Raw genomic sequence first — 7752 nt, forward strand, 5'->3', positions numbered from 1 at the left:
ACCCTAACCCTAACCCTAACCCTAACCCTAACCCTAACCCTAACCCTAACCCTAACCCTAAACCCTAACCCTAACCCTAACCCTAACCCTAACCCTATCCCTAACCCTACCCTAACCCTAACCCTAACCCTAACCCTAACCCTGTCTAACCCTAACCCTAACCCTAACCCTAACCCTAACCCTAACCCTAATCCCTAACCCTAACCCTAACCCTGACCCTAACCCTAATGACCCTGACCCTGACCCTGACCCTGACCCTGACCCTAACCCTAACCCTAACCCTAACCCCTAACCCTAACCCCTAACCCTAACCCTAACCCTAACCCTAACCCTAACCCTAACCCTAATCCCTAACCCTAACCCTAACCCTGACCCTAACCCTAATCCCTGACCGTGACCCTGACCCCTGACCCTGACCCTGACCCTGACCCTGACCCTAACCCTAACCCTAACCCTAACCCTAACCCCTAACCCTAACCCTAACCCTAACCCTAACCCTAACCCTAAGGCACACATGAGCTTCCAGAGGGATGTGTTCCTGCTTCTGTGCATCTGACCTGGGATGTTGATACTACTCGCCACATAAAGAATGAAGCATCCCTTGTCCCCATGAGATTTCAGGGATGTGAGATTTTCCTCCAACATAGTGCTTTTATGAAAGGGATAGGACTTGCCTTTTGGAGAGGGAATCACTTTGGATGAGTCCCAACTTCTAAAGGTGGGTTTTGCCCACGTAGGTAAAGCAAGACACATTGGCCAGAGCTGGAAATGTCTTTCTCACTCACCCAGGCAAATACTTACTTCTGCTCCACCCTCTCAGTTCTTGCAGTCACCCAGTGATCAGTGGTGCATGCTGGATTTCACCAATGTTTTGAATTTCTCATCTTACAAGTTGTATTACATGGGAAACTGTTTCTGTCTTACCATATCACAATGTGTCGCCTCCATGCATAAACTGGGAGTGCTGTTATCACAGAAGTGACATATGATGGAGCACAGTTATGGAAACTAATTAATGCAGGGCAAGGACGATTGTGATTTCAACAGAAGACTGGCTGCAACCTGAAACCTAGCATCTTCAGAGTATAGACTGTTTTCAGGAACTTGAACAAGTGGAAGCCCTTGAGGGAAAGGGGCCATGACATCCTCACCCTCCCTTGACATTGATTTACCTGCCACTAGAACGTTCTTTAAGGGTAGGATAATTTCTTTTGTGAGCCTTCTATTTTCTTTAATTAATTTGTGCACAGAAATACAGGTATGTGAACTGAGACAGGCCCAGACACAAATTAGCTGGGGCACAGCTGCACTTGCCTAAGGAGGGTATTTGAAGTGGATTCGATGGTGTCCACTGCAGCCTGTCTGGTACACCTTTAGGATTCACGTCAAAGCCTTTGTATTAACATTCAGATTGAAAAGTCAGCTTTCCAGAGTGTGTCTTCTATCCTTCAGTTCACTTCACAAACTAATGCTAGAGTTACCAAGCTAAGTCAAATCTTATGACCTTACTTGTAATATTTAATGCACTTATCTTCTTTCCTCTGACATCCTGATCATTAGGTTTTAACATGAATATTACACTTTTTGTAGATTTTAGCTGTATATTTTGCTCCAGGTTCAAGTTTTACCAATAATCCTCACACTAACTTAGTGTACATCTTGGAGCTCATTTCTCAGACTATGCTTTGTGAATGAACAATTCTTGTGTTTTTTTATACACCTTAGTGTCACCAGAAACTACTATTTGTTCTTGGCCCACATGTATATTAAAGCATGAAATAAGACCCGAGTGAATATTATTTAATCCAGAAATTATTTAGTGTCTATACAGAGTTTTGTAGTTTTAGAAGCAACTTTTAATGAAGAAATAGGACCAAAACATAACAGAAAATCCTCACATCAAGTGCCCTTATTTATAGAATAACAATCCATTCCTCAAAACCTCAAAGCACAAGTCAAAGTCCTTTTAAGACTCAAGGCAAACTCATAGCTCTGAACCTCTGACAAAATGACAAAAACAAAAACAAGCTACATAATCTGAAAGAAAGCTACATAATCTGAAAGAACAATGGCATGGGGTAAACATTCTCATTCAAAAGGGAAAAAATAGGGAGATAGAAGGAGTCAAAGCAAAGTAAGACTGAAACCTAACATTGCAAAGGTGAAGTCTTGCATCTCCCTATGCAGCATACAATGATCAATGCAATAACAGGACTTGCAGAGCACATCTTACTGCTGGTTGCAGCCCATGAGACTTTTCTTTTGAATTCTCTCTGATCGTGGCCAGTTTTTTTTCTCTGTAAATATTCACATTACTGGCTGTCTATATTTGGAGTCAATTGTATCTTTGATTTCCTTACCATAGATTCACACACTGCCCCCTCAGGGACCACTTTGATGGCATCTCAGACCTTCTAAAATCTGGATGGAGACCCTCTGACTCATAACTCTTGCCTTCTGCATATCGGTAAAACCATAATTGCCTGAGTGACACCCAGTTCTGCTGTCAACAGGAGTCCCAGTCAGGTCTATGTGGACAAGAGTGGAGTGGGCACTGAGTGTCTAGGTATCTGAACAACATGAAGGAATCCCTGGTAGCCAGTTCCTGGAGAGCCCCTTCTCAAATAAGGGTGCCGAACTCTTTCAAGTGAAGCTTTCAGACATTGTTTCCCTCATCCAACAGTGGGTGGGATTTTGCTAATTTTTGAGCTACCCTCAAAGCCTCTTTTTCTCATTACTGTACAGAGTACTTGATTTCTTTTTAATGGCACTAATCTCTTCAGCAACTACACTTCTTTCAACCACAAGTTTATAAAGTTTATTTTGGGTCACTATTTAAGTTTTAGCTTTTAACTTTTGTCCCCAACTCACACCATACACCAGTTTAAAGGCAGCTAGCAGTGCATGTGCCACAGCTTCAGATTTGTGAGCCTCAACGTATCTTTACAAGATCAGTCCCTTACTCATTCTAAATCTTCTGAAAAGCCATACAATACATAAAAATGTAAAGGTATTATTATTAACTTTTATAATCATTATTTCTGGTATCATGTATCTGTCAATAGGGCCTCTGCTTTCAACTGAAACCTGCTCATCTTAGCATTTATTGTTGGTTGTCTAAGCTTTGAGTAGCATTACTCATTTGGCCTCTGTTAAACAATCTAGAGCTTCGCAGACCTTCATTTTCAAAATTTTTCAAACATCCTTGAAACCAATTCCAAAGGCTCACAAAATACATATTAGGTTGTAATTATAGAAATAAGTGCATTTCTCTACACTGCTCTGTTACTATTTCTTCAAACTACATGCTACCTTAAGTTTTAAGAGAAAGGGTTAATTTAGTTCATGGTTTCAGAAGAGTCAGCTCATCCTCCCTCATTTTAGCTTCAAATTAAGGGCATGGTGGCTGAGGGTGTGTTGGAACCCCAGTGCTTAATTCCTACTCAAAAGAAGCAGAGATATTAACACAAGCAGGTGAAAGGCAGCAAAACATGCTACTGATGGTCAGGACATGATGATCCATCAGAGCACACCCAACAGTGAGCTACCTGTGAGGCTGCTTTCAGTCATATCCATTATTACACTTAGCTCTCTCAGGCAGGATAATGATCCTGGGAAGATAAACATACTACTCCTGCAGTATGGTACAGTACTCCTGTAGGATCCCACCATGCAGCATACTTGGACTGTAGGACTGTGGAGTGTTATAAATGTCAGAGATTTAGGCCTTTAGCCATGGAGACTTTTGGAAATACAGAGCTTTAGAGTCAGTGACCTTAGACATTTTAGTCATTGCTGCCAAGTGTCTTAAAGCCTTAGAAAAAGAAACTCTAATGTACATAGATTCTTAGGACCATTTACTTATTTATCTGTTTATTTATTGAGTACAGGAATTGAATTCACACAGGCAGATGCTATCTCCTTGGTCCCTTAATTTTTTTTTTAAATCAGTACTGGGGATCGAACTCACAACCACAACCCCTTGCAAGGCAGGGGCTTATGCCACTGAATTACATCCCCAGCCCCTGGCCCCTTAATTTTTAAAAGACTTTATAATGTAAACCTTTTTAAGATTGAAAACAGTCTGGGGATATAGCTCAGTGGTATACAGCAGTTGCCTAGCATATTTGAGGCCCTGGGTTCTATCTGCAGCACCAAAACCTTAACAAAAGAAAAAAAAATGGAAACAGGATGCTGGGAACATGGATGTAGAGGGATCAAATTCTCATGGTTTTACCATTGAAAATCTTAATCTCGGCCAGCTGGGAGGGTCCATCACCTTACTTCAGTGTTTCAGGAACAATATCAACAAAACTAGAAAACTTGAAAAAAAGAGAACTTTGTGATTATAGAATCTTAGAAAGATAGACCTTCAAAACTGAAGACCCTTAGATTTTAGGATTATATATACACAGGCTTTGGAAAGTAAGAACGTTAAACTGTCACACATGCATAATTTTATAATCCTAAACTTTTAAAACATTAAACCCATAGCAGCATAGACCCAGGGGACTGAGTATCTGGGAAACATGGACCACTGTATTCATAAAATATTGATTGTCATAATAATAAAATCTCAAAACACTAAATCTCAAATCAGTTCCCTCAATCTGAGAACTTTGATGACTCAATATTTTATAATTGAAGGTGGGTCGGGGGATGTTGCTCAGTCGCAGAGTGCTTGCCTGACATGCATGAGACCATGGATTCAATTCCCAGCACCATAGGAAAAAGGGGGAGGGGGATGGAATATAGTCATTGGATCTTATTTATTTTCGTTTTTTTCTTTTTTTTTAAACACAGGGTCTCACTATGTAATTCAGAATGGCCTGGAACTCACTATGTAACAGCCAGGCTGACCTTGAACTCAAAGTGATTGTCCTGCTTCAGCCTCCCAATTGCTGAGATTACAGGTGTGTGTCACCATGCCTTGCTAAGTATGGGATCTTTGGCATAGTCATTCCTCAGTGCTCAGGGTTTGGATACAGGATTTCCAAGGATCCCAGATATGCGTAAAAAATGGCATGGTACTGGCATATATCCTACACACATCCCCCTGTACACTTTATTTTTTTATTTTTTATTTTTTTTGGTGTTAGGAATCGAACTCAGGACCTTATGCTTGCCAGGTAGGCACTTGTGTTGCTGAGCTATTCCCCCCCACCCCCCGGGTGCTTTAACACATTCACAGCAGTGCCATAATCTATAGGTCTCACTGTCGGGCCACCTGTACCTCCAGAAGTAACTGTATGATTGTCCCATGCACCACTGTACCACTTGAACCACCAGTGTTACACACTAGTGCATAATCACGCATGTACCACTGATGGGTCAAGCCGGCAGGAACATATTAAACCATCTCTAGATTACTTACCATAGCCAGTTCTGTGTAAATAGTTATTAGATTATATCATGCAGAGGCCAATGGCCAACCACAAATCCTTTACATGCTCTGTACAGTTGCAATTTTTTTCTAATATTTTCATTCCACAGTTGGTTGCATCTGCAGATAAGGCCAGCCTGCTCTGAGATTCTTAGAACTGTCTCAGGGGTTGTGGAAGAGTGTCATGCTCAGAGGCCTCTGGGAAGCAGGTGACATAAATGAGTAAGTGGAGAGGGAGATGTTGTCATCTGGCCCAGGCCACCAGCTGCAGCCATAGAAAAACAGTTTGCTATTGATCTGGAATTTTCCAACTGAAAAATGAGGATTTAGATCAGAGGTTCAAGCACCTGCTTGGTAAGTGCAAGATCATGGGTTCAATCTCCGGTACCAAAAAAAAATTTTTTTTTTGAGCACTCTCCTTGAATCTAGAAACCTAGGATGATATAAACAGGTACTCATGGAAAGTTAGAATTATACTTTTAGATGTTCAGAACCCTAAAAATCTAGAAACAGAACTCAGCATGATGGAGCACACCCATAATCCCAGCACTTTGAGAGACCGAGGCTGGAAAATAGAATGTTAGAGTCCAACCTAGGGAATTTTGCAACTTAGCAAGATCCTGTTTCAACATCAAAAATATTACTAAAAGGAGGTGAGGTTGGGTTGTAGTCCAGCACCAAGACCCTGGGTTCAAAGTGGCCCATAATGCCAGTACTTCGGAGGCTTAGGCAGGAGGATTGCTGTGAGTTCGAGGCCAGCCTGAAAAACAAAAACAAAGCAATGCCCAAGAAGAAATTATAGAAATACATAAACTTCAAATCCAAAATTTGTTATTTCAGCTAGAAACTATTTATTTTGCCTTCTCTGTTTCTGGCCTGTGCTAGACGATATGGGAGCTAACCGGGTCTTTCCTTCTGGAGTAGGCACTTTTCTTTAATAGGAGGAGCACCTATTTCTAACTCCAGTTAACCTCATAAACAATGTGAATTATTAAGGGATATTTGAATATGGAGCATACTGTGATATACAGGGAAATCGCTATTACTACTTTTCTAGTGACTTTTTTTTCCGAGGCAGAGTCCATGTAGTTCAGACTGAAATTAAAGTCACTATGTAGCGAGGCTGGCCTCAAGCTCCCAAGTGCTGGGATTATGGCTGTGAGCCACCACATTCAGCTAACATTTTTTATGAAATTCATATTAAAATGGAGTTTATTTTACAGTAGAGGTTGAACCTAGGACATTTATACTGAGCAACATCCTCAGCCCGCCTTTCTCCGGTTTAACACTTATGGATTGAAACTAGAGATTCCACACAGAGGAATATCTCCAGGAATAGCTCTAGTCAGAGTTTTTTTTTCCCTGAGACACGTTCTCACTAATTTCACAGATTGCCCATGCTAGGTTTGTACTTGCAATCCTCTTACCTCAGTCTCCCAAAATTCTGGGATTACAGGCATGTACTTTCATTTTTGGCATTAAAATGAATTATTTCTAAATATCGGTACAATCAAAAACTGCCACCTAGTCTCCCAGAAGGGATTCATTATTCTAACCAGGCAGCTGTTTCCTCCCCTCACTTTCATGAACATTTTGTAAATTCCCTCTCTGGTTCTTCAATGCAGCATAGTCCTGTACAGATCTCATAAATATCTGAATGCTCAAATAAGCTCTTAAAAGGCTTTTTTAAAAAAGGAGGGCGGATTAATTCTCAAAGTGGGTGTGCTGACACACTCCTATAATCCCAGCACTTTGGGAGGGTGATGTAAGAGGATTGTCATGAATTTATTTATGGCTAGCCTGAGATAAGATAGTGAGTTCAAAGCCAACCTGGACTACATAGTGAAACCCTAGCTCAAAAAAAATACCTCTATTTACATCTCAATTGATGCCAGGAAGAACTAGCTTAAACATATTTTTGGGATCAGGACAAATTGGATGAAATTTTAATTTTTCTGTAAATAACCACAGAAGTCAACATTCATAGAACAATTAATAGGTACTATGCCTAAGCCTCTCTATGAAAACATATCATATCTTTCCAAGATCTTGTACAAATGCCATCTCAAATAGCTTATTCCTAGAGCTCACAGTTTAAAATATTTCTTTTTACCAATAAGAGATCTTGTCATTGTACTATTATACTTCAAGAATGTGGATTATTTAAAGTAGTCCAAATCCAAGCCTGATGGGTATGCTTGAAATCCCAACTACTCCAGAGGATAAGGCAAGACAATGAAGGAGCAAACCTGAAGGAGCCTGGTCGACTTTGTCAAGACTTTATCTGAAAATAAAAAAATAAACTGGGGGTGGAAAGAACAAGGAATGAAGGCACACAGCCCCCTGTGCACCATCAGTGGCCTTTTTGT

At 40.7% G+C, this 7752-nt stretch overlaps 1 non-coding gene across 1 annotated transcript; it reads right to left on the reverse strand.

The window, feature by feature from the left end:
- Positions 1–570: 570 nt before the first annotated feature.
- LOC111755224 (small nucleolar RNA SNORA67) lies at positions 571–700 on the reverse strand. The gene has a single exon (XR_002789793.1). It is a non-coding gene; the product is annotated as a small nucleolar RNA SNORA67 (small nucleolar RNA).
- Positions 701–7752: the final 7052 nt, after the last annotated feature.

Source organism: Cavia porcellus, unplaced genomic scaffold (genome assembly GCF_034190915.1).
Source record: "Cavia porcellus strain 051 isolate PalLab524CR breed Dunkin Hartley unplaced genomic scaffold, mCavPor4.1 scaffold_6, whole genome shotgun sequence".
Lineage (NCBI taxonomy): Eukaryota > Metazoa > Chordata > Mammalia > Rodentia > Caviidae > Cavia > Cavia porcellus.